The sequence below is a fragment of the Bison bison genome, unplaced genomic scaffold, assembly GCF_000754665.1.
Source record: "Bison bison bison isolate TAMUID 2011002044 unplaced genomic scaffold, Bison_UMD1.0 scf7180017864243, whole genome shotgun sequence".
In the NCBI taxonomy this organism is placed as follows: Eukaryota; Metazoa; Chordata; class Mammalia; order Artiodactyla; family Bovidae; genus Bison; species Bison bison.
The window spans coordinates 1,929,702-1,939,922 of record NW_011494815.1 but is presented as its reverse complement, the minus strand read 5'-3'; the positions used below and the strand labels follow the sequence as shown (position 1 = coordinate 1,939,922).

Here is a 10,221-nt window from a genome sequence, read left to right as displayed (position 1 = left end):
CTGAGCACAGAAGAATTGATGTTTTTGAACTGTGGTGTTGGAGAAGACTCTTGAGAGTCCCTTGGACTACAAGGAGATCCAACCAGTCAATCCTAAAGGAGATCAGTCCTGGGTGTTCATTGGAAGGACTAATGTTGAAGCTGAAATGTCAATACTTTGGCCACCTGATGCAAAGAGCTGACTCATTTGAAAAGACCCTGATGCTAGGAGGGATTGGGGGCAGGAGGAGAAGGGGACGACAGAGGATGAGATGGTTGGATGGCATCACCGACTCGATGGACATGAGTTTGGGTGAACTCCGGGAGTTAGTGATGGACAGGGAGGCCTGGTGTGCTGAAGTTCATGGGGTGGCAAAGAGTCGGACATGACTGAGCGATTGAATTGAACTGAATGGGCAGAATTATTAGGGCTTGCCGGAGTTTGAGTAGAGGCTCAGTGACTGGCTAGTGTAGGAGTGACTCAATTTCTACTTCCGTTTGTGTTTCGTTTCTTTAACTCAGTAGCAACAGGGTCAGAGAAATGATCCAAACAAGAAAAGCAAAAGAAGGAAAGAGAAACAAAGGGAACTTATTTGGGAAGTCAAGAGACTATTGGGAATTGGGAAACTAAAGCCAGCAAGAACCACACAATAAAGGCAAAGAGCCAGTGAAGGAAGTAGGACCTTGGGGTCCTGGCCCATGTCTACTGTTAACTCACAGCAAGCCCCTGGGAAGTCCTTTTTTCTCTTGGGCCTCAAGTCTCCCTTTGTTAAAGAAAAGAAAAAGAAAAAGAGGAAGTACGCCTTTTTCAAGTGCTCACTAGCCCTATTTGGTTAGTGGCTACCATTCTAGAAACTGCAGATATACAACAGTTCCATCATCACAAAAAGTTCTTTCGTACAGTACTGCTGTAGAGTACATAAACCATTGTTAAATACTATGTTAATATAAAAACTGGGCTTCCCAGGTGGAGCTACTGGTAAAGAATCAACCTGTTAATGCAGGAGACACAAGAGACACGGGTTCAATCCCTGGGTCAGGAAGATTCCCTTGGGGAAGGAAATGACAACCCACTCCAGCATTCTTGCCCGGAAAATCCCATGGGGAGAGGAGACTAGTGGGTCACAGTGCATGCAGCCACAAAGAGTCGGACACGACTGAGCACACTAATTTTTAACAAATAAATAATATAAAAACTATCAGTGATAGCCATAAAATCAAATGGAGTGGATTCACAAATACCTCATGAACTTCTTTGGTGCTTACATACGTAAGAAAAAAGAAACACAGGGCAAGGAATCCACAAATTTGGATTCAAGCCTTGACTCTCACTTTCTGGCTGTGCGACCCTGGAAGAGACAACATGCCTTTCTAAGCCTCAGCTTCCTCATGTGTAAAATGAGAAAAATAATAGTTTCTATCTTGTAGGGGTACTGCTATGATCACAATAGCTAATACACGAATTCAACGAATATTTATTATGTCTATTATGTGCCAATAACCATCCTACACACTGGAGATAAACAGGTAATGGAATAGACCGATATCCCTGCCTCCATGAAGTTGACATTCTAACATTAGATTTTAGCAAATGTGAGCTATCAATCCTGATAATCATACGGCAGTACTCTGATTCATATCGTCATTGTCATTGTTATTGTCAATGTCATTGTCATTGATGGAGACTCATCTCTCAGGCAGTAAGAATGTAATTTCAATTTTAAACTATTGGGCCCTCTAACATCTCCCTCCCCAACACAGAGCTCAACTAAAAATTCTTTCAACTTGTGCGCTGCTATGGGTTACATCATAAAACCAAAGACTTCCCTGTGACATCTGAATCTAATTCAAGAAAAAAACCTGATTTCAGCAGCTTTTAGTCCAGACTTTAGAAAAAAATTAATTATGCATGCATTCAACTAGCAATGAGCAAACTTGATAATTTAAGCAGTTTAGCAATTGGATTGAAATTTTACAGCTAATTTAAAGTACTCCACACTACTGACTTCAGACTTGAGGTTACAAAGCTGAATTAGCCTGGACAAGAGCAATTACTCAGCACTTTCTGTGCACGTGGCCTCGACTGACTTTTAGGCGCAATGAAGTGACTGCTCACATCCAGCCACAGTCAGCTGGACGCACATATGCCACACGGACCTTGTTTTTGTGCTCTCTGAAGCAAGGCTGGGTCTTATTTATCCTTGTCGGCCCCAGCCTGACAAAAGTCACCGCACACTCCACAAATGAATTAACAAGGAAGTCTTAGTAGAAAGGTCACAGTGATAAATTTATCGCTGTGTAACTTTAGGCCAGCTCCTTAACCTCTCTGAACCTGTTTCTTTATCTGCAAAATAGAAATAATAACAATACTTTCAAGATAGTTGTGAAAAATTGAGATGATGTATATACAGCATCTGGCACATAGTAGGTACTAAATGTCAGTGTGGCCATTTAAAAACATGGCACCAGAACTCTTAGACATATCTCCCTTTAGAGGAAGTGTGTGTGTCTCTGTCCCCTCCTCTCAAATTTGAGAAGACTTGGGACTGTTCTGGTCAACAAAGTATGGTAAGAGTGATGCTATATGACCTCTAAGATAGAGTCATAAAGGCCATGTAGCTATGACCTGCTTCTCTTGAAACATGCACTCAGGATTTCTTCTTGGGCTCTCAGGAGGCTCCATCTCAAAACCCAGCCACCTGCTGTGGGAAACCAAATCATATGGAGACACTGTGTGTTGGGCCTCTGACAGTCTCAGCTAAGCTCAGACATCAGGTCTTCCCAAATCACAGGGCAGGACAAGCCATCCCTGTGATTTCCTGACCCACAAGGTCCCTGAGCATAATAAAGTGATGGAAGGATGGTTGTTTCACCCCCAAGTCTGGGATGCTTTGCACTGAGTGGTAAGCAATCGAACACCCAGTCAGTATCATTCATTCACTCAGCCCCTACTGTGGCCTCCATGCGTGTAGCGATGCATTGCACTCTGGAGAGTCTCAGAAAGTGCACAGGCTGGTGGAGAAACACAACTGAGCACAGCTAGTGGTGTGCTGGTCAACGTTACACAAACACCTGAGGGTAGGGGACAGCCTGGCTTGAGGCCGTGGACAATTTCCGCCTTGTGAATACTTCCATCATTGCCAATATCAAGCTACCAACTTGAGGTCAGCCAGCTTCAAACATTCCCAAGAAGTTCCCATGAGCTCTTTTGAGCCAGTGCGAATCAGTTCCAGATGCCACTGTCAGCAGACCTCTGTGGGGTGAAAAGGCACCACAAAAGGGCAGCAAAAATGTTAGGGGCAAAGGAGAGCTTGGGGATGAGGTAATGAAGGCCATTTAAGTCCTGAACTCTCAATATGGTCTCCAAGGAACAGTAAGGAACAAGAAGAACACATAATATGCACACCTTTAACAAAATAGAAGATGCAGATTCCCCAAACCTCAAATTACCTAGAAGTGGAAAAGCAAAGTCAAAATCTCAGTGAGAGCAAGTGCTGAGAACAACTGCAGTTTGGGGAAAACTGCAGTGGAGAGAGGAGCCGGTAGCAGGTAGATGGTTTTAAAGCTCATCTAAAACCATCCTAGATCAAGAAAGACCCTGGAAATAAATACCAGTGGTCCAACTACAGGGAATGGATTGGTAAGGAGGAGAGGTAAGGAAATGGTCTTTCCAAGGTAATGCCTGAGGGAGGGGGAGAAGAGGATCAAGGAAAAGAGAGGTGCCATGGAAGTCTCAACGAAAAGGAGAGAGTCTAGAATCTGGCAAGACAAAGAAAATCAAAGAACATGCAATCCCTCCCCTCGCCTCTTCCTCAAAAGAAAAAAAAATGTCAGGGATGGTGACTGAGTCTCCCCAGGGCCAACACTGTCCCATCTGTAAAAGAAGGCTGGGTCCAGGTCTAAATGTGTATGAGTCCATGTTTTAAATATCCTTGTAGGAAATCAATGGTTCCTCCTAATCTGCATTTGTGTTAGTTTCCCCAAGAGCAGAGCTTGCCTGAGAGTAGAGAGGCCGGCCATCCTGCAAGGGAGCCAAGAGGCAAGACAGATAAGAAGAAAAAGTGGATGCAGGGCAAGTTGTTGAGCCAGTCATTGCTGTGGGCAACTGGGGAATTGTCAGGAATGCTTCTCCAAACTGGCCCTCAGGAGGAGGAGGCCAAGGCATCCAGCCTGTGTTGGTCTAATTCCTCAGAGAAGCAGATGCCAGGACAGGATTAGATGTTTAAGACTGTCACAGGGGAAAGGTCTCTGAGAGAGAAAGGGGTTGGGAGAGCCTGAGACCACAGTGTAGGTCTGACCCCAGGAGCAGGTCAGAGAACACTCGGGAAGCGTGGACAGTGGAAGAGTCTTGGATGGCAATGCAGTTCTAGGGGTGCTCAGCAAGGCCGATGGGGAGTCTTTGAACCCACGGTGTCATCAGAGGAGACCTGTGTCTCCTGTGACTGGGCCTGTTCTAGAGTCCCTGCTCAGCTCAGTGCTGGCTGTGAGGAGTCCCTGGAAGCCTGGTCTCCACACAAAAGAGGTGACACATTTCAGAAGGCAGCAGCTGAAGTTGCAGTGAATCTGTCTGCCACTCATGGGTATGGCTGAGGTGCATTTTCATAGCTGCCATATGTGGCCGAGTGGCCTACAGACAGGGACCCAGAGAAGGGCAGTGGGGCCTTTAGGGGGGATCCCATCAGCATGCAGGAGACACAGATGACCTCAGGGGTGTTCAGGAGATGGGCAAAGAGCCTCAGCTTACCTCCCAGCTGGGTTCCCCTGATTGAGCCCTTGATAGAAACATCCTTCCCATTACTCCAGTCTATCCATGTGAAGGCCTAGCCAACAAGAATATGGTTCTTCCTGGGGCAGGGCATTAGAAGGTGAGCACATTCCTGGTAGAATGGTTTACACATATTTTTTGTAGGTGAAGTAGTGTTCCCCCAAATTCACATCTATCTGGAAACTCAGCATCTGGCCTTATTTGGAAATAGGGTCTCTGCAGATGTAATTAGTGAAGGATCTTGAGGTGAGACCATCCTGGGTTTGCAGTGGGCCCTAAGCCCAGTGTCTGGTGTCCTTCTCTATGTCCAAGAGAAGACAGAGAGAGATATACAAGGAAGAAGGCCATGTGAAGGTGAAGGCAGAAATTGGAGTGATGCTGCCACAAGCCCAAGAACATGAGGAACCATCAGAAAAGGCAAAGAAGGATTCTCCCCAAGAGCTTTCAGGGAGAGCATGGTTCTGCTGCCACCTTAATTTTGGACTTCTAGCCCCTAAAACGGAGAAGGCAATGGCACCCCACTCCAGTACTCTTGCCTGGAAAATCCCATGGACGGAGGAGCATGGTAGGCTGCAGTCCATGGGGTTGCTAAGAGTCGGACACAACTGAGCGACTTCACTTTCACTTTTCACTTTCATGCATTGGAGAAGGAAATGGCAATCCATTCCAGTGTTCTTGCCTGGAGAATCCCAGGGACAGCGGAGCCTGGTGGGCTGCCGTCTATGGGGTCGCACAGAGTCGGACACGACTGAAGCGACTTAGCAGCAGCAGCCCCTAAAAATGTGAAAAAAACAAATTTCTGTTGTTTCAGGCCACCCAGGTTGTGGTCATTTGTTATGGCAACCTTAGAATACTAATAGACTAATAAAGTATTGTTAGTAAATATAAAATAATAATAAACTAATAATTTATGCCCAACAAAAGTGTAGACATCGGTGACTCCTGACACTGGAATATATGACAGCCAAGCCTCTCACCCTCTATCAAACCTCTGAGCAGAGTTCAGTCAACTGCGTGAATACCCTTCAAGTGATGGGGAAATTATCACGTCAAGAGGAAGCCTCTTCGTTTCTGGCAACTTTGACTGTCAAAGCCCTTCCTATTACTGATCTAAAATATCTGCCTCCCTGTGATCCCCTAACTTTCAGTCTAACCTTGGTCTATGACACCCAGCCTGTTTTTGAGAGTACTGCTGCTGCTGCTGCTGCTAAGTCGCTTCAGTCGTGTCCGACTCTGTGCGACCCCATAGACGGCAGCCCACCAGGCTCCCCCGTCCCTGGGATTCTCCAGGCAAGAACACTGAAGTGGATTGCCATTTCCTTCTCCAATGCATGAAAGTGAAAAGTGAAAGTGAAGTCGCTCAGTCGTGTCCGACTCTTAGCGACCCCGTGGACTGCAGCCTACCAGGCTCCTCCGTCCATGGGATTTTCCAGGCAAGAGTACTGGAGTGGGTTGCCATTGCCTTCTCCGTTTTGAGAGTACATCTCCTGCTAAATCTTCCTGGAGGTCATTGGGCCCTAGCTCCTTTAAGAAATAATGTAACTTACTCGAAATACAACAATGAACCAGAATATGCAAATTATCTTATCAGCTGTACTCTATAAAGACAATCTTTCCCTGATTAGCATACTGCTCTGTCTCTATTTTCATCAAAGATTCACAGAAATGGCACGTTCAGAGCTTCTAGCAACCACGGGGCATTTTGGGACAGCCACTGAATCTGGGAGGGCACACCAGGCAAAGTTTAGGAGGTGAGAAGTGGTGGAGTGGTCCCTGCATTCCACACACATCTAGAGAATGACCCTGCAGAGGAAGAGAATGAGAGAGACTGTCACCCAGTTAATTCCCAGAACAGTGTGGGAGACAGAGCTAGAAATACTAACTGGAACTCATAACACAACTCAATGAACTGTCATGCTCTAGTTCAAAGAGAAACACACAGGCAAAGGCAAGAGGTGTGACTGCCTCCTGAGGTGGAATCACGGAAAGCTTCCAGAAGGAGGCACCTGTAGGTTGAGCCTTTAAGTCAAATGTGACAATCAAAACAAAAGGGATGGGACATCTCTGGTGGTCCAGTGGTTAAGAATCCACCTGCCAATGCAAGGGACATGGGTTCGATCCCTGGTCTGGGATGATTCCACATGCCATGGGACAACTGAGCCTGGGTACCACAATTTCTGAGCCTGCCCTAGAGCCCATGAGCTGCGACGAGAAGCCAATGCAATGAAAAGCCTGTGCACTGCAACTAAAGAGTAGCCCCTGTTCACCACAACTAGAGAAAGCCCTCATAGAGCAACAAAGACCCAGCACAGCCAAAAATAAAATTTTTTTTTTTAAAAAACAACAGACCAGGCAGAAGGAACTGCCTAAGCAAAGACAAGGCGATGTGGACCTTCAGGTCATGTTCGGGGAATGCAGACAAACTTAGTGTGGCTAGAGCAGAGCAGGTACATGAGTAGTTGCAGGAGGAAGACAAAAAAGTAGAACAGGAAGTAAAAGATGGTCTCTATAGACTGGGTAAAGGTTTCCTCTTCTTAGCTATTTTTTCCCACGAAGCTGAGTATTTATGGTGGTTCTTAGGCTCCAGCATGCATTAGAAATCACCTGTGTGCTTAACGTGCAGACTGCAGCCTCGCCACCACATGCCCACCATGCCACCACTAGCACCCCAACTCCCTTGCATATCCCACCATACCCCTCATTTTGAGTCTGTGTGTTATAGAGCCTGGGTTTCTGCATCATAAATATGTTCCAGCAATGATTCCAAGAAGGAGGTGGCAAATCTCACCAAGGAAGCAGTCCTGTGCTCCCCACCTTTCTTCATTGTGACAAACGATGTGGGTGGCATGACAACATATTAGGTTATGCCAGAAATTCCGGCAATTTAAGTTCATGTGAAAAGACACACTGGGGAGGGAAAACCAATTTCAATTCTCCATCAAGGTACTTGGCGAAAACGAAAGGCCAAGAATTTATCAGAAATTACCTCCGTGGTCAGAGAAATGAATCGTGGGACTACCAAACCCTTCTCGTGACCCTCAGGGCTGCCTGTAACTTGTAAAGGGAGCCCCTCAGGTTGTTTCACAGTGGGCACAGGGTTCAGCCCCAAGATCTTTCAGGAAATTGAAACGCACCCTTGAAGAGAAGTCAGCCCCTCACAAAGGAGCAATGGGGATTTAAACAGACAATTCATTTTGTTTTTGAAAAGCAAAGAAGAATTTCAGGAGCAAAACATCTCAGGGGTGAAAGATCCTCTGGGTCAATGTCTCCTTTAAGTTAGAGTTCCAGGCCCTCTACCGGAGACTCCGGTACAGTGGGTCTGGAGTGAGGCTCTGGGAATCTGCTGGTGAGAGACGTTTGGAAACATTGATCTAGCTTGCTGGGCCTCCGTTTACACACCTCCACGGACAGGGAGTTCCTTCCCTTCAAGGGAGACCCATTCCAATTTTGAAGAGCTGTGATCATTAAAAACTTCCATCAGACATTTCTGAGCTGAAAATTTCCTCCAGTGCCAAGTCCTCTAAGCTTGGGTCTCCGCACTGACTCCGAGTAAGTTCAATCACCCTGCCACAGGCAGCCTGGTAGAAAGACGAACTCCACACACAAGGACTAACCTCATGGCTCTGCACACACCAACTGTGGAGAAGGAAAGTGCATCGAGCTGCTTGGAGAGCCTTCCCCCTTCCCCATTTTTCCAGCATCCCCTCACTCCTATTTCCAAAAGGAAAGGTGAGAGTAATGACTTCCATGAACATGACTAATTATCGTAGGCTTACTGTGGTCAGCAGAAATAGTGGTCCCCCAAGAATGTGTGCATCCTAATATCCAGAATCTGTGACTATGTTACATGACAAAGGAGAATCAAGCAACAGACAACATTCAGGTTGCTAATCAGCCAACCTTGAAATAGGGAAAGCATCCTGGGTCACCTGGGTGGACCCACTGTAATTACAAGGGTCCTTAAAAGTGGGCATTCTGGCATCCGTGGTACCCAGATGGTAAAGAATCCACCTGTAATGCAAAAGACCTGGATTTGATCCCTGGGTCACGAAGATCCCCGGTAGGTAGGATGGCAACCCACTCCAGTATTCTTGCCTGGAGAATCCCATGGACAGATCATGGAGTTGCAAAGAGTCAGACACAACTAAGCGACTAACACTTTGTGGGAGAGGAAGGCAGAGAAGTGAACATTAGACCCATGCAGCATGAGACTCGAGTGCCCATCATGGCCTTAGGACAGACTATGAGCCAACCAAGAGCTTGCAGTCTCCATGAGATTCTCCCCCTTATCTTTCCGAATGCAACACCGCTGACAACATCTCGACTTTATCCCACCAAGACCTATGTTGGATCTCCTACCTCAGAACTGTGAGATAATAAATCTGTGTTGTTAAAAGCCAAATTAGTGGTAACTTGTAATAGCCATAACAGAAATCTAACACTCTTATTAAATGCTAGATAGGAAGCATCACTACAAACAAATCTAGAGGAGGTGATGGAATTCCAGCTAAGCTATTTCAAATTCTAAAAGATGATGCTGTGAAGTGCTGCACTCAATATGCCAGCAAATTTGGAAAACTTAGCAGTGGCCACAGGACTGGAAAAGGTCAGTGTTCATTCCAGTCCCAAAGAAAGGCAATGCCAAAGAATGCTCAAACTACCGCACAGTGGCACTCATCTCACACGCTAGTAAAGTAATGCTCAAAATTCTCCAAGCCAGGCTTCAGCAATACATGAACTGTGAACTTCCAGATGTTCAAGCTGGTTTTAGAAAAGGCAGAGGAACCAGAGATCAAATTGCCAACATCCGCTGGATCATGGAAAAAGCAAAAGAGTTCCAGAAAAATATCTATTTCTGCTTTATTGACTATGCCAAAGCCTTTGACTGTGTAAATCACAGTAAACTGTGGAAAATTCTTCAAAAGATGGAAATATCAGAGCACCTTACCTGCCTCCTTCGAAACCTGTACGCCAGTCAAGAAGCAACATTTAGAACCAGACATGAAACAACAGACTGGTTCCAAATTGGGAAAGGAATACGTGAAGGCTGTATATTGTCAACATGCTTATTTAACATATATGCAGAGTACATCATGAGAAACCCTGGGCTGGAGGAAGCACAAGCTGGAGTCAAGATTGCCGGGAGAAATATCAATAACCTCAGATATGCAGATGACACCACCCTTGTGGCAGAAAGTGAAGAGGAACTAAAGAGCCTCCTGATGAAAGTGAAACAGCAGAGTGAAAAACTTGGCTTAAAACTCAACATTCAGAAAACTAAGATCATGGCATCCAGTCCTATCACTTCACGGCAAATAGATGGGGAAACAATGGAAACATTGACAGACTTTATTTTTCTGGGCTCCAGAATCACTGCAGATGGTGACTGCAGCCATGAAATTAAAAGACACTTGCTCCTTGGAAGAAAAACTATGACCAACCTTTGCATATTAAAAAGCAAAGACATTACTTTGCTGA

The 10,221-nt window shown here is 45.7% G+C and overlaps 1 protein-coding gene across 1 annotated transcript in view; it reads right to left on the bottom strand.

Moving 5' to 3' along the window:
• The window catches only part of GABBR2 (gamma-aminobutyric acid (GABA) B receptor, 2), a 410,792-nt gene that overhangs the window by 304,787 nt on the left and 95,784 nt on the right, over nucleotides 1-10,221 (bottom strand). The window lies entirely within an intron of this gene.